The sequence below is a fragment of the Equus quagga genome, chromosome 22 (assembly GCF_021613505.1).
Source record: "Equus quagga isolate Etosha38 chromosome 22, UCLA_HA_Equagga_1.0, whole genome shotgun sequence".
Taxonomy (NCBI): Eukaryota; Metazoa; Chordata; class Mammalia; order Perissodactyla; family Equidae; genus Equus; species Equus quagga.
The window spans coordinates 1,022,124-1,044,106 of record NC_060288.1 but is presented as its reverse complement, the minus strand read 5'-3'; the positions used below and the strand labels follow the sequence as shown (position 1 = coordinate 1,044,106).

Here is a 21,983-nt window from a genome sequence, read left to right as displayed (position 1 = left end):
GATGTTTTCAAAGAGCTAATATTCGCTTTAAAAGAATAACCTTTACTTTGAGGTTCTGGTCTTTTTTCTTATGTATTAAAATTTGAAATATCTATCCTTTTAGAATATAATGATAGCTAATATTTAAACTGATATTTCTTGGTGGTTAAAATGTTGGATATTATTTAGGATTCTTGGTTACAAGAAATAGAAATCAGCTAGGCTAACTTCAACAGGACAGGAGCCTTTTGGAAGAAGATCCCACAAAACTGATAGGAGAACCAATTTCATTAATAATCAAAACTTGCAGCCGGGGCTACTTGTATCATTAAATGTGTTTTCTAAGTTTAGAAAACATGTGAATAGCCACACTTGTCCCAAACCTGTGGGATATATGTCAAAGAATAGGGGTCTTGATAGGGGAAAAAAAGATTAAATGAAAATTAAATTAAGTACTATCATGTGATTTGTAACATGTGACTTTTTTGATAATTTTTTGTGGCAAAGCAGAATAAAACACTTAGCTGTAGCCTTGGAAAAATTGTCCTAATCTTTTTTTCAGATGTACATCATAATGTATTTCTAATTCTGTGTAGATTCCATCATGTTCACCACCCAAAGGCTAATTATAATCCATCACCACACACATGAGCCTAATCACCCCTTTGCCTTCCTCCCTTCTCCTTTCCCCTCTGGTAACCACCAATCCAATCTATGTTGCTACGTGTGTGTTTGTCGTTATTTTTGTCTTCTACTTATGAGTGAGATCATACGGTATTTGACTTTCTCCCGCTGACTTATTTCACTTCGCATAATATCCTCAAGGTCCATCCATGTTGTCACAAATGTCTGGATTTCATCATTTCTTATGGCTGAGTAGCAGTCCATCGTGTATAAATACCACATCTTCTTTATCCATTCGTCCCTTGATGGGCACCTAGGTTGCTTCCAAGTCTTGGCTATGGTGTATAATGCTGCAATGAACATAGGGGTGCAAGTATCTTTATGCCTTTGTGTTTTCAAGTTCTTTGGATAAATACCCAGTAGTGGGATAGCTGGATCATATGGTAGATCTATCCTTAATTTTCTGAGGAAACTCCATTCTGTATTCCATAGTGGCTGCACCAGTTTGCACACCCACCAGCAGTGTATGAGGGTGTCCTTCTCTCCACATCCTCTCTAACACTTATTGTTTTCTGTCTTGTTAATTATAGCCATTCTGGCCGGAGTGGGGTGATACGTCATTGTAGTTTTGATTTGCATTTTGCTGATAGCTAACGATGTTGAGCATCTTTTCATGTGCCTGTTGGCCATCGTATATCTTCTTTAGAGAAATCTCTGTTCACATCTTTTGCCCATTTTTTAATCGGGTTGTTGGTTTTTTTGTTGTTGAGATGTGTGAGTTCTTTGTATATTTTCGATATTAACCCCTTATCTGATATATGATTTGCAAATATCTTCTCCCAATTATTAGGTTGTCTTTTTGTTTTGTTGATGGTTTCCTTTGCTGTGCAGAAGCTTTTTAGTTTGATGTAGTCCCATTTGTTTATTTTTTCTGTTGTTTCCCTTGCCCAGTCAGACGTGGTACTTGAAAATATGCTGCTGAGACTGGTGTTGAAGAGCGTGTTGCATATGTTTTCTTCTAGAAGTTTCCTGGTTTCAGGTCTTACATTCAAGTCTTTAATCTATTTTGAGTTGATTTTTGTGCATGGTGTAAGGGAATGGTCTACTTTCATTCTTTTGCATGTGGCTGTCCAGTTTTCCCAACATCATTTATTGAAGAGACTCTCCTTTCTCCATCATATGCTCTTGGCTCCCTTGTCGAATATTAGCTGTCCATAAACGTGTGGGTTTACTTCTGGGCTCTCAATTCTCTTCCATTGATCTGTGTGTCTGTTTTTGTGCCAGTACCATGCTGTTTTGGTTACTATAGCTTTGTAGTATATTTTGAAATCAGAGAATGTGATACCTCCAGCTTTGTTCTTTTTCCTCAGGACTTTGGCTATTCAGAGTCTTTTGTTGTTCCATATAAATTTTAGGATTCTTTGTTCTATTTCTGTGAAAAGTGTTGTTGGAACTTTGATAGGGATTGCATTGAATCTATAGATTGCTTTAGGAAGTATGGACTTTTTAATGTGTTGATTCTTCTAATCCAAGAGCACGGAATATCTTTCCATTTCTTTGTGTCTTCTTTGATTTCTTTCAACAATGTTTTATAGTTTTCGGTGTACAGATCTTTCACCTCTTTGGTTAAGTTTATTCCTAGATATTTCATTCTTTTTGTTGCAATTGTAAATGGGATTGTATTCTTAATTTCTCTTTCTGCTACTTCATTGTTAGTGTATAGAAATGCAACTGATTTTTGTATGTTGATTTTGGAAAATTGTCCTAATTTGAGTCATGACCTGAATTTGGATGAGAACTGTCCCTGGCTGTGGATTAGGTGACAGCGTGTGGGCTGGTTGGATTGTTTGTGTTATATGAGTACCTAACTTTTCTTTCCCTGAAGTCATAGTTGTGTGTTTTGATCTCATTGTTATTGTTCATCTCATTGTAATGTGATGCATGGCATTTTAACTCTTATTTTTGGTATTTAGAAAGCCAGATTATGGATAACAGATGTGACCTGACTTCTCCCCAGTATTTGACACTTTGATCACCGGCCTTGAAACTCTCACTTCCCTTGGCTTGTATAACATGACAATAAGCTCCTCTAGTTTTTTCCTTACTTCTTGGACTGTTCCTGCATAGTCCCCTTTCCCATTCCTTATATATTGGTGTTCCCTTAGCCTTCCAGACTCTCTGTCCTCTCACCCTATGTCATCTCTGTAGTTTCTCTGGTCTAAATGGTGAGCTGTCTTCCATTTACGGCTGACTTCCAAATTTGTCCCCCAGCTCACTCTACTCTCCTGTGCCGCCGACTCCCGGCCATCTCTACTGCCTATCCCTCTGGCAGCCCCGCTCACCATGGCCCCGGCTGAGCTCTTCCTTTGGTCACCAGTCTAATCCTCCTACTTCCGCCCAGTTACCCAGGCCAGAAATCCAGAAGGCACCCCTGACTTCCTTACTTTACTTCACCAAGTGCTATCATCTCTGTGTTAGCTCAGGCCCTCATTTAACACTTTCACTTGGACTACTGCCCTGCTTTCCTTGTCTCCCTACCACACTACCCACCACCCTGCCATGACAGTGGCCTTTCAAAAGTGCATCTTTGCTCATGTTGCTCCTGGTCTGGAACATACTAGTGTTGTCCTGGCACCTCCAGGGTAACCCGTGCTCTGGTGTGCCAACCAACCCAAACCCCATGTGGCTCCCTGGCATGACTCTCTCTGCCCAGGGCCAGGGTGTGCTGTTTCCTCTCCCTGGGATGTCTTCCCAAGCTCATTGGATGGGCCAGCTCCTACTCATTCTCCATGACTTGGCTTTGGTGGTGCTTTCTTCCGGGTCCGCTTCCCCTAGGCTGACTTGCAGGTTAACTCCCCATTTATGGCACTTACTAAATGGTGTTACTGCCATTTGATTTTCTCGCCTTTCTTTCCTGTTAACTAGCCTGCAGTTTCTGGAGGGTCCTGGGCTCTACTGGGACAACGTCTCATCCTCAGTGCCCAGTACAATGCCTGGCACATCGCAGGTGCTGACAGACGTCTACTGGATATGTGAGTGTGAATGAGTGGTGCATGGACCTCCTGCCGTTCTCCCGAGGAAGGCGGTGAAACGGATGGCACAGGATCTGAGGCTTCAATTAATTTAAAAGAATATCTTTCTTCTTACCTCTTTGGCTAGTCTTTATCTCCCCCCCTCAAGGAAGGTCTTTCATTTTTTCCTGAATAAAATCATGGGAGAAACTGAAGACAAAAAAGTATATGAATGAGAGAAAATAATTAACTTTTAGAAAGGTCAAAGGTGCATCAGAAAAAAACCTTCTTGTTATCCTCTTTGCTGCACTTTGAATTTCTTGTTACCAATTGTTTCATTTTGATTTGGGGAACAAAAACGAAAATAGCTGCCAATGTGGTAACTTGCGCTTGTTGGTGTCTTCGTAAGATACATTCAGGTCGTTTTCTTCCCTGTAGAAGCAGAGTAAAGGAATTACGTAGGCATTTCCTTTCCACTGAATTTCTTCTGTAATTTAGGCCACACATGGTGATGACCATGGCCTTTCTCCCCTCCTATTGTTGGGCAGTTTGGTGTTGGAACCATTGCTGGACTGTTTCTAGATGAGAGGCAGTTGTCTTCACAAGAGTTCTAGAATCAGGATTGGAACCTCAGGGCCATTCCTCGTTAGCAGTGGGAGCCAGTGCTGTTTAACCCATCTGTACTTTGCTTTCTTCATCTGGAAAATGGAATGAATAGTACCAGTTAAGAGTTCTTGTAAGGGTTGAGATTAATGTTTGTGAAGTACCTGGCACATAGTAGGTATACAATAAATTGTCAATATTAACATGATGTAAACGTTTACATTATTCTAAAATGGAAAAAATCTCTGATCACTGCCTTTTCCTTTTCTGACTTACGTAGTTGAAATAATTCAATTAATGAGTTAAATAGACGTTAGCTTGGATGTCAGCCATTGCTCGATGCTGGAGATTCAGGGAGGAACGTTTGACAGTCCCTGCCCTCGAGGAGCAGGCTAGAGGGAGAAACAGGAAGGAACAGTTTCAGCGCAAGATTGAGCAAGGCCATGAGGCGGATGGGTTGGGGAGCAGGCAGGGGGCCTCTCGCCTAGCTGGGGGGAATGGACTATAGGAATCAGTCCCAAAAAGCGATGCTTGAGCTGAGGTCTTGGTGGACGTGTAGGAATTAGCTAGGCAGCTTAGCCCCAAGGGTCCTTTTCTCTGTCCGGGCCTCCAACTAGTTTAATGAAGATGAAAACCATCCTCCCTGATGTTACTCATACCCTGTAAGGGAATCCATGGACACTTAAAAGAACACCCCATACTCCTTTAGGTCTGGCTCTGAGGCTGGGGCTCCCAGCGTGAGAAGGGTCTGTTAGAACTGAAGCCCATAGCGTGAGTCCTGGAGCCATTGCAGCCAAGTCTGCTGGGATCTGGAGAACAAACCAGATCCCTAGGCTCCACTCCAGACCTACAGGATCAGAATCATTAGGGGAACTCAGTTACTGTGGCTCTGCCTGCAGGAGGACCACAGAATGACGCTGACTGCGCCTCCACGTGGCGAACCTCAGCAACCAGGGCCCCTGCAGGAGATGGAATCGTTTTCGTTCTAGGCTTGACATCTTCAGCTCTTTTCACTGTTCTTACATGTCATGCACTCTAGAACCTTCAACAGGCTCATGAGTAGAGAACCTCTTTTTATGGGCTTTGGTTTCATCACACTATTGATTTATCGTGAATTCCTGTCATTAAGACCATATATTTTTGATATATGTATGTGTTCTTTTTCTTCAGTTTTATTGAGGTATAATTGACAAATAAAATTGGAAGATATTCGAAGTGTACTACGTAATGACACATATATTCTTTGGCTGTGGCGCAAGTATCCTTAGTTACTTAGCAGTTGTTTTCTTGTGCTAAAATGTGGTACAGTACTTTACTTTTGGAAAATAATTGATTTGGAAATAATTTCAAATTATAGAAAAGTTGCATAAATAAGAATAGTACAAAGAACACTCATATAACCTTGACCCAGATGGACCTATTGGTAATATTTTGCACTGTTTGCTTTTCATTTGTGCCCCTTCTCTCTCTCTCTAGTATATACATTAAAAATTAATATACCTCATTTTTTTCTACACCATTTGAGAATAAATTTATACATCACAGCCCTTTACTCCTAAATAATTCAGTGTATATTTTCTAGGAATAAAGATATTCTCTAAAATAACAATAGTGCAGGTATCAGTCGGTAAATCTAACATTTATTTAAATTTATCCAATGTACTCTGTTTCGGTTTTGTAAATGGACTTACCTAGTGTCTTTTATAACTTCTCCCCTCCAGTACTGGGATCGGGTACTGCATTTAGTTGTTATGTCTCTAGATTCCTTTAATCTGAACCGTTTTCATAGCCTTTCTTTGTCTTTTGTGAAATTATGTTTTTGAAGAATACAATCTTTTTTCTTTTAAAGAATATTCCTCATTTTGGGTTAGCCGAGCGTTTTCATGATTGGGTTCGGGCTCTGCATCCCCATCAGGAATTCTACACAAGTGATGTGTTCTTATCAGGTATCCCATTGGGAGGCATGTGGTTGCCACCTGCCCCTTGTTGGCGAGGCTGATTTTGATGACCCAGGCAAGATGATGTTCCGTTTCTTCACTGTGGTCACTCTTGTTCTGCTGGCAACTAATAAGAAATATGTTACTTTTTTTTTTTTTTTTTACAGATTTTATTTTTTCCTTTTTCTCCCCAAAGCCCCCAGTACATAGTTGTATATTCTTCGTTGTGGGTTCCTCCAGTTGTGATACGTGGGACGCCGCCTCAGCGTGGCCCGACGAGCAGTGCCATGTCCACGCCCAGGATTCGAACCAACGAAACACTGGGCCGCCTGCAGCGGAGCGCGCAAACTTAACCACTCGGCCACGGGGCCAGCCCCAAGAAATATGTTACTTTTACCCCTTTTGTTTCGATATCTATCAGTCAATTATTTGCCTATAATGAAATTAGCATACTTTCTTTTTTTTTTTGCTGGGAAGGATTCACCCTGAGCTAACATCATTTGCCAATCTTCCTTTTTTTTCCTCTCTCCCCAAAGCCCCAGTACAAAGTTGTATATTCTAGTTGTAGGTCCTTCTAGTTCTTCTATGCGACCATTTCTTCTATGTGACTGGACGTGTGGTGTGGTTCTGCGCTTGGGAATGGGGCCTGGCCCCCCCCAAGTGGAGTGTACCAAACTTTAACTGCTAGGCCTTCAGGGCTGGCTCAAAATTAACCTTCCTTTTTTTCAAAGAATTTTTTTTTTTCCCGAGGAAGATTAGCCCTGGGCTTACATCTGCGAATCCTCCTGTTTTTGCTGAGGAAGACTGGCCCTGAGCTAACATTCATGCCCGTCTTCCTCTACTTTATATGTGGGATGCCTGCAACAGCGTGGCTTGCCAAGCGGTGCCATAGACATAGACACCCGGGGTCAGAACCTGTGATCCCCGGGCCGCCGAAGCGGAACGTGCGCACTTACCTGCTGCGCCACTGGGCCGGCCCCGAAATGAGCATTCTTAAAGCCTGTTCTTTTGACAGTTAAGATGTTTGGCTTATGTGGCGGCTCCCACCTGATCTTTATTTTGTGGCGAGCCTCAGTTGGATTGAAGACTGATGGATATAAGGCCTGAAAGGGAACTGAAGTAACCGTAATTGATTTTTTACAGAATGCTTGTGTTTGGTAGCATGGTGAATTATTCTGAAGAGCCTCCATTCCTAAGTTCATAATAAAAAAACTACGGTCTAGTGACAATATGAAAATATGCCTTTAGTTACAGGCTGTGTTTACTATATGTATTCATTCTTCCCTCCCATATTTGAACCCTCCAGAAACAAAGGTGGCAGCGGCCCTACAATGTGTGGACTGATGACCTCGTGGTCCTGACCCTTCTGCAGGGGCCCCTGCAGCTGTTGTTGTCACTGTGGCTGCTCAAGGAGGTGGCCCAGGAGCTGATCTCTTTTTTCAAATATCTGCTCTTTAGAAACTAAACTTTTTGATTCTCTGCCCTCTTTTGGAGATTGACCAAGATGTTAGGTCAAAGGTTTCACTTTCTCAGTTCTTGGTGCCGTTAGTGTCTCATCAGTTTTTCCAGCACCCTTTGACTAAAAGAAATGGCTGACAGTTTTTTCATTGAGTAGTTAGGTCCACTAGCTTATGAGTATTTATGTCCTAACAACTTAGTAGTGGTTTGAAAAAATTAATATAATAAATTGATAGAAAAATAATAGTTTTATCTCGTTCTTAACCACAGTTGCTTAATAACGAGATGTGTGCATTTCTTGGGCTCTGCACAGCTCTTAAACCTTGCAGTCAGATTAGACACTGCCACTTCATTTTGTGTAGCGGTTGCTTTTTATCACAGTGACTGCTAAAAATGTAGTTTCCCAAAGATATGATCATCATCAAAAGGAATGTGGCTCGACCTAATGTTGACAGTGTGAACTGCCTCGAGCTGGTAGTTTGCATGATGTCCAATAGATGTTGAGTATTGCAGTTTGCTTGAAAGTTTAAAATACTCTGAAGCATAACCGTGAGTTCCCTTTGCTGCCCTGGGGTGCCTCGGTGCACAGTTTGAGAACGATCAATTTAGCTATAAGTTAATCTTTCTGGGGATGTTTTGCAATCTTTCTGTAGCTTTAAGCCACCCAAATATGTGCCTTAAGGGCAAATTAGGGGTTAAATAACTGTAAGGAGCAAGATTATAATTCACCACACACGGACAGAAGACAGGATGACATTTCAACCTAGTTGGCAAACGATGAAAATTCTTTCTTTCGTGTATGATACATTGAGTAGAGAGGTCTGATTTTTACCACTTGGACAGGATTGCGTTGTACCCTGCTTACTTGTGAATGAAACCATAGCTATTTAATTACATTGTTTATTTGATAAAATTTTCTTACTTAACTTTTTTGATTTGGTTCATGTATTATTCTCCCTACAAGCTGCTTATTTTCTGTGGGTTAATGATTTGCTTGTAAAATACTTTAGCATTATCCACTTCAGGCTTTGGAAGAATGCTATAAATCTTCTCAAAACCAGGGTTGTTATAAGATTTATATCTTGGTGTAACAAGATACAATAGCTGTGCAAATTAGCTAGATCGTAGTGGAAATTAGATCGAGTTGATGTAATAATTTTAATTTTCTGTATTTGGGCTTCAGCTAGGAAAAGACTCTCCTGATAGAAATGAGATATTTTGAAAATCTAGGTAGCTTTAGAGTGATGGCTAGAGGCTGCCCAGTCTGAGAACTTCTGAGTGGAGGACCTTGGCACACGGCTCTCCCATGAAAGAACCTCCAGTGCCCTGCCTGGACTACTCCACGTGAACAGGAATCAGAGATTGTATCACCCCAGACAGGCCTTAAACAAATGGACCGCCATGGTCTCTTGAACAGGGCCTCAAACTGAGTGCAGCAGATCTCGGTCCTGCTCCCAGCCTAGCATCCACAAGCTCCATGCCCTGGGCTGGGCTTGTCCTGTGACCACAGGGTGTTTAGCACTCCTGGGCCCACTCAGTCTTTGTGTCCCCCAGAATGCCCTGGCCCCCCACCCCACAAACATTTCTAAACACCCCTTAACTGCTGTGCTTGAGTCGGATTCAAAGCCAGTCCTTGTTTAACAGATGAGGAAACTGAGGCTCAGAGAAGTAAAGGGTCATCTAAGGTCACATGTGCAAGTGCAGCTAGGATCCCACTCGTCTGGAATTCATGCCATGCACAGAGCTGCCAAAGTCACTTCTCTGAGCTCTAACATTTCAAGATTTGTGTGATCAAAGGGAGACAGGCATTATAATAGTGAATAAACCTTGGAAGAAAATAGAAATGACAAAAATCCAATTAATTTGCTAAATATTTGGATTCTTAGATCTAGACTAAAAGCTTCACGAGGGCAGGGATTTTGATCTCTTATTCGCTGCTGTATTTCCAACCCCTGAATGCAGCCTGGTGCGTGGGAGACGCTCAGCCAATGTGCTGAGTGAGGGCACGGGCACACTGTATTTGTGGGTAATGTGTAGGGCGCTCTTTGTACTTAGGTGATCAGTATTCTGGTAGGACATGAGTGACTGGATTCTTTTTAGGTTTGCTTAGATGAACTTAATTTCACTTTACTCAGAATCAAATAATAATCTATAGGAGTAATAACGATGTCTGTGATGAGCTCTCACTGGCTAGAATATGATATTGAAGCTAGTATTATGATATTAATATCTTTGTCATCACCAACTGAATACCCTGCCTGTGGCTTTTCATTGTTGCATGTGTGTAATCCTGGCCACAAAAGAAATGCAAGTCAGAAACTGATCACAGCTAGAAGGCTACCACTTGCGTTGAGAATTTAAAATTCTGATTCCCTAGAAGGGAAACAGAGGGAAGAAAGTCGTGCCTCTTGACAGCTGTGGCATCATCTGACCTGAAGTTGGAGGTACCTTCCTTGTGAGGATCTCTCTTGTAAAGCAGGCCTATGTGTGCCCTTGCTGCTAGCTCCGCGAGTAACAGCTCACAGGGCTCCTACAAGCATCATCTTGATGGAGGAAGGAGGTTTGCAGTATTGCAGAGAAAGTGAATACCCCTGGAAACTTTTTCCAGGAAATTCGGCGATATGTGCACAGTTTCATTTTGATTCACCACTTGGTAGCTATTCCTTTTTTTTTTAAATTACTTATGTTCTTTTCTTTTGGGACCAAGTTAGAAAGTGTTGAGTTGTTTCAAGTAGCCTGCCAAGTAGAGAGAAGCGGGAGGCAGGGTCCTCCTCTCCCGATTCTAACTGATCTGCAGCTGGAGTCAGTGCTCAGTGACTGTCCTCCGAGTGCTCCAGCCCCCAGTGCAGGAACGCAGACAATCTTTGAAATGAATGTTTTCACCTTACTGTCCTTTCAGGAAACTAGAGATTCCAGAGGAACCTGGAGAACTCTAGAGGAAACTAGAAACAACTCATGGAGGACAATTACGTCAGACCAATATTTCCCAAATTGTCCTTCAGAGAGTACTAATGCTACGGGATGCTTTTCCAAAGGACATACTTGTGACAAATAAGTTTGGAAAATACCATATATTGTATTCCTCTCTTGCAGGGTACAATGCTCCTTGGTCTAGTGAAGGTTCTGGGAGTTTCAAAGTAAACACAAATGTTTGTTTTAACCTTGTGGTTCCCAGCTTTCTTCTCCACAAGGCCCTTTTCTGGCATCGCAGTTCCCAGCCTCTTTAAGAGCACTGTACTGCCACCCAGCCTGAGAAGTGCTGCCCTCGAGGGGACGACTCGGCTCCGAGTCTACCTTGCCCCTGACAGTAGTCGCAGACTCAGCCAACGTTTCTCAAGCTTTGATTTGGAGCAGTAAAAAAGTACAGATGCCCAAGGCCCTCCCAGAGCTTCAGGTTGTGTGTGTCTGGGGTGGTGCCAGTTACCTACATTTTTCACAGGCTCTGCAGGTGGTCTTGTATATTCTAGACGGCGAGAGTCACTCTGCTTGAGGAGATTTCTGAGTTCTCTTTCTTTTCTCTACGGTTGCAGTAGGAGTCTCCACTTCACAACTGTTTTTGATCTTGGGCAGGTTTCTTCAGGGAATTGGTTTCTTGTTGAAAGGAAACTGCTGCGACTTTGCGGCCTAGCAGTCCCCCGCTCCGGGCGCTCCCTGCTGCTGTTGCCTGGATGCGGGCACCACTCCGCTGCAGGTGTGGCCCTGGAGGTTGCTGAAGGGGCCCAGGGAAGTGGTGAAGAGGGGAGCGCTGTCGAGGGTCCCGTTCCGGAGCTCCTGAATGTGGCTGCTGCTCAGCCCTGGAACTTGCTTTCTCAATAAGCAGATAATTTGATAACGTGGAGGCTGGTCTGACATTCTCTTGGAGCAATGTTCTCTGTTATGTTCTTCTCATCTTCTACCTCGTGGCCTAACGTCTTCTGGAATCTCTGCTCCTCTGCGTCATGCCATGAGAATCCAGGCAGGAATAGCTCAGTAAGATTGGGAGGTTTTTATAGTAACTAGTCAGGGAATTGATACAGGGATGGTGAAGAGGTGTGGTGCAGCCACAGGCTGTGCTAGTGGACTCTTCCAGAAAGGGCCCAGGTGAGCACACAGGACGCTGAAACCAGGTCAGAGGCTACTGGGTCTACCTGTGCTGCAAAGGTGGTGTCATCGCCTGTGGGCAAGGCCCCTGCAGCTGAGTCAGAGGCAGGGGAATCAAGGCTGTCTTCCTGTGGTTGACAAGGTGCTCTGATGAGGGTCGTCTGTGCCTTTTCTTCTTCAGTCACATGTGGGCACTAGCCTTGCCACAGAAATTATTCCAGCAGTGACCAGAGTGTAAATTCGAAAGGAAAGCAGCCGCCCTCCTGGGAGTCTGTGGCTGGAGGAGAGAGCCTTCGCCGGTCTGGCTCTCGGTGCGGCAGTGACTCGCCTGAGGGTGCGCCTGAAGAAAAGAAAGGGGACCAATTTCTGCATAGCGTTCAAGCACTTCGTAATCTATTTTACTTCCAGAATCCCCTCATTTGTTCCTGACAGCAGTCCTGGGAAGTACTTCCTGTTATTTCTTTAAATAAACATGAGACATGGAGGCTCCGAGTGATACAATAACTTGTCCAAGGGAATATGGCTTGAGAGTGACAGGGCTAGAGGTCAAATTTAAATCTGGTTGATTCAAAGTCCACTCTGATGTTCCCCAGACCCATCCTGCTGTACCCATGTTGGCCTTGCCATCACTCTTGCTTCCGAATAGCTTCTTTGCAGTTAAGCTGGATAACAAGCTCTTAAAAAAAGTACAGAGATCTCTTACAACACTTTATTGTTTACTATATACTGCTGTAGCCATGGAACTGAATGCTTTCTGTCACCTGCATTCTGGGACAGACTCAGAGGGAAAAGATTATGGCGGAAGAGGTTCACTCATTTTTCTCCACTGAGTATATTTGGATTATACCTCTTTTGATTTTATAAATAAGTGATCAGTTTTTGAATAAGCAACTAATAGTGTTCACCAGCAGTGTGTCTTATGTCTAGAATTTAGTGGCATTAGCTAAAATTTTATAATGGCGCAAAAAATTTCCTGGAGGAAATAGAATATCATTGTGTGATATCAAGTTAACGTTAGTAAAATAAATTTTAATCCAAGGTTAACTGTTAGCCTAAGCTTTCTCTTAATTCAAAATTCAAGCTAAGCCTTACTCTGTCAAAAAAGAATTACTCTATTTCAGCGCAGTTGGAAATTCTAATGCGAAAATCACCATAGACTTGCAAAAGCGCAGTGTCAGTGATGCTAACTGGCTCCGAAACTTAACTATGGAGTCACCAAGTGCCATTGCCTGGGGGCTTCAGATTTAGGGAACATAGGTCTCTCAAATGTTGGCTCTGCACGGTGATCATTTAATGTGACTCTTAGGATCTACAGATGAAAAAGGTGCACAGGTGAGTGACCTTTCAAAGGTCGCAAAGCTGGCGGGTGGCGCACGTGGCTTCTCATTGTCCTGATAGATAGTGTTACTTTTAGTTGGAGTATTTTTGAGAAACCCTTTAGCCACGCCTGTTAATGTAGCAGACTACTAGGCTCGGCCCATTTGTGCTTCTTGTGTGTCATTTAATTAGAACAGAGCAGTGTAAACATACCCCAAAAGCTGCTGGCTGCGTAGAGTGACAGTTGTCAGTGTTTGGCCTCATTGGTTTTGAGTTTTTTCAAACCCAAAGTAAGAGTGAGTGGCCAACAGAATATGGAAGGCTTTGAAATTTTGTTCCAGTTTCTCAGTTACTGCGGGGCAATCATTGGTTCTTTCTTGGCAGTTTCAACCCAAATGTGGAGGCTCTGTGGCTAGTGTAGTGCAGGGTAGCAAGGAAGGTGACCGGAGAGTTCCAATAAGCTGAAACGGAGTACCTCCAAGCGAGCATATTTCCAAACAAGACCTAGAAACAAAGCCATTGGATTTATAGTGATTGATAATTTGAATGAACACCGAATGTAGCTCTCTTCTGTAATGTTGTTCTGAGTTATACTTGCTCATTATTATCAGAAAGGACAGAGAAATTTGGTAGACTGGTAAGTTTTGGGGAAAGGTCACTTAAAATGGACTCAAATGACTTTTATGTTAATGTTAGACTGATGTGAAACCAGGTATGCTCCCTAGTTTGCACTTGGTTCAGTGTAACTTAGAATTTTTTACTCCAAAGTATGTGTCCTTGTCTGTGTCTGCCTTCTGTAGTCTGATGTGGCTGTTGGCCCACTCCAGTGTTCAGGACTTCCAGCTGAGCAATCTTTTGAGGCATCTCCCTGCAGTGCCTGTTAAAATGGCTGCTTCTCTCTAGAGTGAGTATATTAGTTGAAACTTTACTACGAGAGAGAAAACCCAACTCTTACTGGCTCAAGCAGAAAAGGGAACATATTGGGTTATATAAATATACAGGGGCAGCTGGCTTCTGGGATTCTTTGATTCAGGGACTCAGATTTATGATGGCTTCATTTTTAGGTAGTGGACAAGGCTACAGCATCTCCAGATTTGAGTTAGCTGAAGAGGGAACATGCTTCTCTCTCAAACTTCCCAGCAAGGCCCAAGACTGACTCTCGCTGGCTTTGATGGAGTCATGTGTCCAGCTCTGAACCCATCACTGTGCTGAGGGGTTGAATTACTTGGTTGACCAGGTCTTGGTTATGCCTATCACTCCTGAAGCCCAATGATTTCCTTCACACATGAGCTAGGGGAAATGTTGATTTTAGTAGATGCTCTCAGGCTCTTTAAATCAAAGTGTCAGGCCTTTGAGGGGAAGTGAGCAACAGGGGTTTCTTTCCTCAACCTGCATACTACAGTGTTGCTAATGTGCATTTCAGGTTTTGAATGGTCTAAGTAGTCAATCTTTCACTGAAAGTGTTGATTTTTTCCCCCATAAGTTTCTTCTGTTGGTTTCTCTGAGTCATCTTTGAAAACTTTAACCATATTCTTCCATTGTGCTATCATTCACCAGGACAGTGTAGAAAATCCCAATAAACAAGGATGCATAGTCAGTTGCGATGCCTAGTAACAGCCATGGCCTCTTGTGACAGGGCATGCATGTTTTCAAGCCTTGTTTTTCTCTCCCAGGATTTCCAGGACTCATTTGGGTAAGAGCTCAAAGAGAGCCTGGGCTGATAGATTATCATCACAAATTTATCTTTAAGTTTTTGCATCTGATTTCTTTTCCTGTTAACCAAGATGAATAATTTTCTAAGTTATTTGAAAAATCAGAATAAATTTATGAATCCTTTGAAATTATGATGAGCTCACCTCTCTTAAATATCTACAATAGCAGGTTTCTATGTGTTAAGAGATCAGTCTCACTACACCAGAATAATAACTCATTTTAATTCTCTACTTTATGGGCCTTGGGTTCCTGGAAAGTGAAATTACTGATACTCATTAGCTGATGCATTTTTATATTCATTTTAGAAGTTAGAGAAACATCAGACTTCAATAAAAATCTTTACTCTTCATAGAATGACAGGTTTTAAAACCAAAAAAAAGAGAAAAGAATTTATATGTCACAATTGATACCTTGCAGAATTCTGCCCCAAATTAATAAAAACTTTTAACTTTGGGACTTTAAGATGGTATTATCTGACCTTTTATCTTTAGTTTCACTTAATAGCAAAGAGGGTAGAGCGGCTATCAAAATTCCATAATTGAGCGTGAAACTGAGAGTCAGGCGTAAATATACTGTTTCCATCTGCCGTTACTGCTGCCTCCTCCAGAGCCTGGCTGCTTCTTAGGCCTTCTCCTCATAGTTGTTTTTCAGCAGTGTTGCTGTGATGGGCTTTAGGGTGTATAAATATATGGAAATATATATATATATAAAGATATTTTGCCTAATTGTGGTTCCTGGAGCTTCTTGGATCTGTGGCTTGATACCTTTAATCAGTTTTGGAAAACTCTTGGTGACTATTTCTGCAGCTTCTTTCTCCTCTTTTCTCCCCTTGGGATTCCAACTATATGTGTTAGTTCTTTTATAGATGTCTCATGTGCCACTTAAGCTCTTTTCTGTATTTTCAGGTCTTTTCTTTCTCTCTGTGCTTCTATCTGGATATTTCTAGTGACATCTCTTTCAATTTCAAAAACTCCTCTTGTGCTGTGTCTAAACTGCTGTTAAACCCATTGATTGGATTTTTAATTTTAATTACTATATTTACATTTGATTCTTGTACATAGATTTCAGGTATCTGATAAAATTCTCCATCTTTAATTTATTTTCTTGAACATATTAATTATAGTTATATTAAAATTTCTTTTTTTTTTTTCCGAGGAAGATTAGTCTTGAGCTAACATCTGCTGCCAATCCTCCTCTTTTTGCTGAGGAGGATTGGCCCTGAGCTAACATCTATGCCCATCTTCCTCTACTTTACATGTGGGACACCTGCCACAGCATGGCTTGATGAGTGGTGCATAGGTCTGCACCTGGGATCCGAACTGGTGAGCCGCAGGCCACCAAAGCAGAGTGTGCAAACTTAACTGCTATGCCGCCGGGCTGGCCCCTTAAAATTTCTTTTTGATATTCGTAATAGCTAGATCACCTAGATATTACACCTAGAGTCTATATGTTATTTGTTCCCTTAGCTTTTGGTCATTTGTTCTTGTTTCTTGTCATGCTTTGTAATTTTTCGTTAAGTGCCTGACACTGTGCGTGAAGATTTCTAGGGTCTCTGGACGCTGTTATCTTCCTCCAGAGAAGGTTTAATTTTTATCTTGCAGGCACTAGGGTAAAGCTCTTCGTCTACATGCAGTCAATTATGATGATTAGGGTGGAATTTCAGGCTGATGTGTTTCTGCTTCCCTGACTCCTGAGGCATTTGGCAATCAAGGCTTTGGAAAGGAAACCAGGGCTGAGCTTAGAAAGAACAGCTGAGTGGAGTGTGAGGCAGAAGTCAGCCTGAGGACCTGAGAGATGAGAGAGTGGAGACACTTGGCTGAGCAGGGCTATAGGGAGGTGTGTAACAGTTTTGAGTCAGTATCTCTCACACACGAATGTAAGTTCATAGATAATGCAGAGATGGTGGAAGTGCACTGCAGTTCTGCGGAACAGAATCTCTTCATATTGCTCGTGTATTGGAGCACAGGCTAAGCTACCAACAAATACAGTGACTTAAATAAAAGTTATTTTTTTCACTTAAAGTCCAGAGGTGATGGTTCACCCTAAACACAAGAGAGGCGGGACAATAAATGTCTTCTTCCTTGGGGCCACAGGATCATAGGCAGTTGAGTCCTACACAAAGGAAGGGTGTACACAGACACAGAGTCCGAGAGCCCGAAAAATGCCCACTGCAGTGGGTTATCCAAGAGTCCTCTTGTCTGGCTGTGTGCTGGCCTGGCTTACATAATAGGGCTGGGATTTTGAGAAAGATAACATTAGAAATTATGATGAAATGTTATTTTAAAGGCCAGTGGCGGAGTGACTAGGTAGGGAACTAGAATCCAAGATCAGCATCTGCAGCCTGCCTGCTGTCTTCTGCCTCACGGTGGCCCATGCACGCACCTGCACCTGATCCAGGAGTGTTGTGGCTGATCAGGAACCTGTACCAGCCCGTCGGCTAAGTGAAAGCAGGATACGGCCATGCACAATCTTTTCCACTGCTCCATTCAGTGCAGCCACGCCTATAGGATCCACTTATCTTGCGTGCCAGCCAGCTCTTTATTTTACTTTCGAATTAGCTGTGGCAGCGGGCTGGACTCCCATGATGCCAGTGGTTTCGTTCAGTCATTGGCTGCGAGTGCTCCAGGAGCTGGGAGTCCTCTCAGCCACCTCTCTCATTTTCTAGTCACAGGCACAAAGTCTTAACTCCAACGTCAGCTCCAGTTTCTTGCTCAAGGCAGACAGCCGGAAAGTGGCAGATCCTGTACCCAAATTCATTCCTTGTGATTTCAAAGCCATTGGGAGTGTGTCTTATTTGCCTTCAGATTTTCTTTGCCTGGCATGGTAACCTGATACCTAATAGGTGCGATGGAGTGGTGGGAAGTGCTAATTGAGATCCTTTCTGCCTCTCCCCCAGCCTCACCAGCAGAGCTAGGATCCTGTTGAGAGCAAATCACAAGTTCTACAAGGCCCAATACAATCTTGACTTTATTTCTAGGTGCAAGAAGGGGCACTACTTTGTCAGATTTTTACTAGCGACGGGTAAGACTAGACGGGAGATAGAGAAAGAGAGGGGGGCTGTGTAGTCTTTGTGAATAAAGGCTGCTCCTCCTTCCCAACGTAGATCAGAGAGGCTCAGGGGCCTTGCAGGTCACCATGCTTCTGAGCGGCGGGGGAGGAGGGGGGCCACAAAGATTGCTCATATAATTCTTGGGGTACACAAGAAACGAAGACTACTCGTGTGTTCTCTTACTGGATGTCTTCTGAGCTGCAGGACTTGCTGTCCTGCCCCACTGCAAATGGGGCACAGAGAAGAGGGAAAAGGGGGAAAGGGAGCACACGGTGTGCAGTTGGTGGTAGCAGTTAAAGGGAAAAATAAAACCACTGTGTTTATTACTCAATCTGTTGAGCCTCTGGCCACTCTGATTACAGAGGAGAGGTGTAATGGAATTTTAAAATTGCATTCTCCACTAGGGATCCAAATTCAATAGACATGTAAGTTGGCAGACAAGGCAGTTTTGAAAACCAGCCCCACCACTCTAAACTGGTTAGACTGTGGGGAGGAGAGAGGATTTTGGACACAGCCGGCCTTCTTACCCCACACCTCGTGGGATGGGGTGGGGCTCCCCGGAGCAACAATTGTGTGGCTGGATGGCTGGAGGGCACTGTACAGTGTGGCTCCTGAACCTCAGGTGGCCAGAGATGGGCTGGCTGTGGCCTTGGGCTTTGATGTTGCCATCTGCCTGCCCAGCAGCGTTAGTTGAACCAAGAGAGGCTAACTGGTTGTTGCCTGTGCACCAGTGGTGAGCCGCACGAGGGCAGCGTGTCTTCTCGGGTTCTGTCTGGTAAGTTGGGCCACACAGAGGCCCCCTGGAGAAACAGGCTGGAAATAGATGCCAGATTCCAAGGGGTTGTGGAGGTTAAGGGCACTGAGATATATTCCCCCAGGTCGAGGCACCTGGAGGAAAGAGGTTTCCAGCAATGAGATCTCCCAGGAACCCACTGAAGCAGCTGTGCAAGGAAGAGAACGGGGTGCCGGCTTGTGATGGAGCCAGCTTAGTGAGAACTTTCGTGTTCCCTTTTCCTCCTCCTTGCTTATGTCCCAACACCTGAGGGGATCAGCAGCTGTAAAGAGGAAAGCCTGACACTCCCTGCCCAAGACTGTGGGTCTGAAACCAGCCTCGCCCTGAATCAGATGTGGAGTATTGATTATTAAAAGGGACTGGGAAGTCTAACCTCCAAATTAGGATTGTTTTATGACTTGAAGGGACTCTCAGTTACCTAGGAGTGAACAGAAAGGACCTGGCACCTGCCCAAGTTTTTGTCCGGAACACGGGAAGGCCACCTTGGATGTAGTTTTCCAAGGGCAGAGGGAGTTGTGTTGTTTTGATCACTTGTGTAGTCGTGCTTGTTCGACATCCTGCTTGCTCAGACAGTCGATATTTGGATGAAGGAGTGGGTGAGGGCTCATTTGCTGGGCATGGCTAGGTGAGCAGAGCGTGAACCCAGCTGACTTCATCTTTTGCATGTCTTGAAGTCAAAGCGAAACCTCGGAGTACTGCCGCTGTGGGAGTGTATCTGCTGCTGGGGTGCACACTCACTTTTTGTTCATTTCATCCTTTAGCCTCTGTGTGTTTCCCGTTTACTGCCACTTCCACAGGTCGGAACAAGCACCGTGTTACCCTGCATCCCTTGTATTGTCTGCTTGCTTTCTAAATATGATTTTAAGGACCGTGGCAGTTTTTTTGAGAATTATTCAACTATATCTCATTTCAGGTTTTTTATATTAACTGAGACAGAATGAAAAATAATATCTTTTGTCTTTTATGGATGGCCATGAAAATCTTCAGTGTGAATTGTCATAAGTGACCCTGAATAATAAAACATTAAGTTGTCTAAATATTTAATAGTGCCATTTTTGGCATTTGCTATCCAGTTTCCTTCTTTTTTGGTAGGAAATATGTCTTGCAACATTCTCCACCCAAAGGGTAAAATTATTTATTTGGAGTTGGGTAAATAGAATTAGTTTGAACTACTGGAGTAATTTATTATGTTTGCTGAATGACAGCTTTTTCTCTGTGAGTACCATGTGCACAGAGAGGGAGTCTTTCGCTGGCCAAAGAGGACTCTGTCCGTGTGGTGCTGGACCTTCACATCAGGGAGGCTAGCTTCCCAGAAGGGGCTCTTGAAACTCGTTGCTTTCTTAACTTCCTGTGTTAACCTATTCTGAAAATTACTGTGATTTTTCTCTTAGAATTAGTGTTGAGCCTAAAATACTACTGTTCTTTCACTGCGTCGTCTCCATGAAGAATGACAAGAAAGGGAGAACATTAATGGCACGAATTTTAAAGTTTTCCTCCCTTTCATCAAAGGAGATAAAATTTTGTAACAGATAACATTCAGATTTTCTGGGGAAGTGCTCTGCAATGCTATGAGGATGGGGAGATGGGGCTCTAAAATTAAAAAAGCGTGAGAAAACATGATCATTTTTTAAGGGGAAAGATTTACGTTTTTGTTGTTGTTGCTGATGTTTTTCCAGTTGACTGGCAGATTTTACTCTTTCAATATCAGGAAAACGCTTGATGGTGGCTGGTTTTCTCTAGCCATTTAAAATCTGAAATTATGATGTGGTAGATGATGAATGTGTTCCCGTTCATGTGGTAAGTTGGCTAAAGGGAAGAAATAACATAATGAATTGTTTGTTGGTGAAAATAAAGCAGGCAGTTTTAATCTAAATATTTGGAAATGAATCTAACTTACCTATCTAGGCCCCAGAGAAAACTTACAGTATCTTCTTCTGAGAAATTCAGATGTATCAGACATCAGCTTTTCAGGTAGTCATTGTCTGGTGGCAAAAAGGGCAAAGGTTGCTATTCCCATTTTGCTGACGGACAGTAGGTTTGCTTAGTGCTCTCTGAATCAAAGTCAGTGGCTGACACAGCTGAGGCCGTTTTCCATGGGCTTTGGCTGAGAAAGCTGAAGTTAATGCCTTTCTCTGTGGCTTTTCAATAGAATTTTAAAAAATATTGGCAATTTTCATCTGGAATTACTTAAAAAAAGACTCCTTGCTGTTTTAAACATTAACTTAAAATATGTTTAGCGCCTTTTTAGTGCAAATGCCATATTAGCCACGTTAGCCAGTGGAGGAAGAGTGGCAGCTGACAGTGCCTTTCCCTGTTCTGGTTTCGGACTGCTGTCCATTGCCTTTTGTCCTTCCACCATATGGCCACCACACTTAGTCAGGGATAGTTCTCAGGTGCCTCCCACTGTAGATTTCTATGGCTCCCTGAATAACAGGTCTTAGGTAGGGACTGGCTCATGTAAGTCAGAGGGTTTAGCTGATGAGCGTCTTATGTGTATCGAATGTAGAGCTTCGAGAACCAGCGTTCTCTCTGTACGTGTCTTCTTAAACTGTAGACCCCTCAGGGTTAGCGTGAGCCTCTGCCTTAAGTCCTGTTGAGACCCTTCAGTTGGGAAGCTGGAGGTGCTCCTGCTTTCTGTGTCTGTCCTCAGTACCTCTTGCTTCCCACTTATGTCTGGGCTTTGATTAGGGCTCCTTCAGCTGTTAATGAGGAGCAAACCATTGAGACAGGTGGGACGGCTTATAGATCTGTGTAGGGGAGGGGGTGCTTTCCTTATTTGATTGGCTAAAGGGTCCTTTCAAGTGTTGAGGCATTCAAATTATAACCAACAGCATAAATATGTTGAAAGAAAACTGGCTTCCCATAATTAAAGTAATTAAAACAAATGTTAAGCATTGGAAAACAGCCAACATTTTTTTCTTTTTTACCGTTTTAATGAGGTATAATTTATGTACAGTACACAAATCTTAAGTGCACAGCTCAGTGAAGTTTTACATATGAACATATTCAAGTAATCACCACACACATCAAGATTCAGAACCTGCCAGAAAAGCCTCCCTATCCACCTCTCTCTCACACTTAATACTCCCTCCCCCAAAGGTAACTGCTGTCCTGATCTCTAATCTAATCTAGGATTGTGGATTAGATTTGCCTCTTTTGGATTTAATTTAAATGGTGTCATAAGGTAAGTACTCCTTTGTGTCTGGCTGCTTTCACTGTGCTTGAGATTGGCCTATGTTGCTGCATAGAGCAATGGTTTGTTCCTTTTTATCGCTGTGTACTATTCCATTAGATGGATATACTACAGTTTATTTGTCCATTTTACGATTGATGGTCAATTTGTCTTTTCTAATTCTTGGCCGCTATGAATAAAGCTTCTCTGAGATCCTTGTACGTGTTTTCTGGTGGACGTGTCTGTT

General features: G+C 43.0%; 1 protein-coding gene across 9 annotated transcripts in view; it reads left to right on the top strand.

Moving 5' to 3' along the window:
* CSGALNACT1 (chondroitin sulfate N-acetylgalactosaminyltransferase 1) overlaps positions 1-21,983 on the top strand; it is a 333,538-nt gene that overhangs the window by 155,401 nt on the left and 156,154 nt on the right. The window contains exon 1 of one of the 9 annotated variants that reach the window (XM_046648699.1): positions 18,357-18,546. The exons of the other annotated variants lie outside the window; for them this stretch is intronic. The gene's annotated coding sequence lies outside the window, so the exon portion shown is untranslated. Of the gene's footprint in view, positions 1-18,356; positions 18,547-21,983 lie in introns of those variants that run through there. 9 annotated transcript variants of the gene reach the window in all.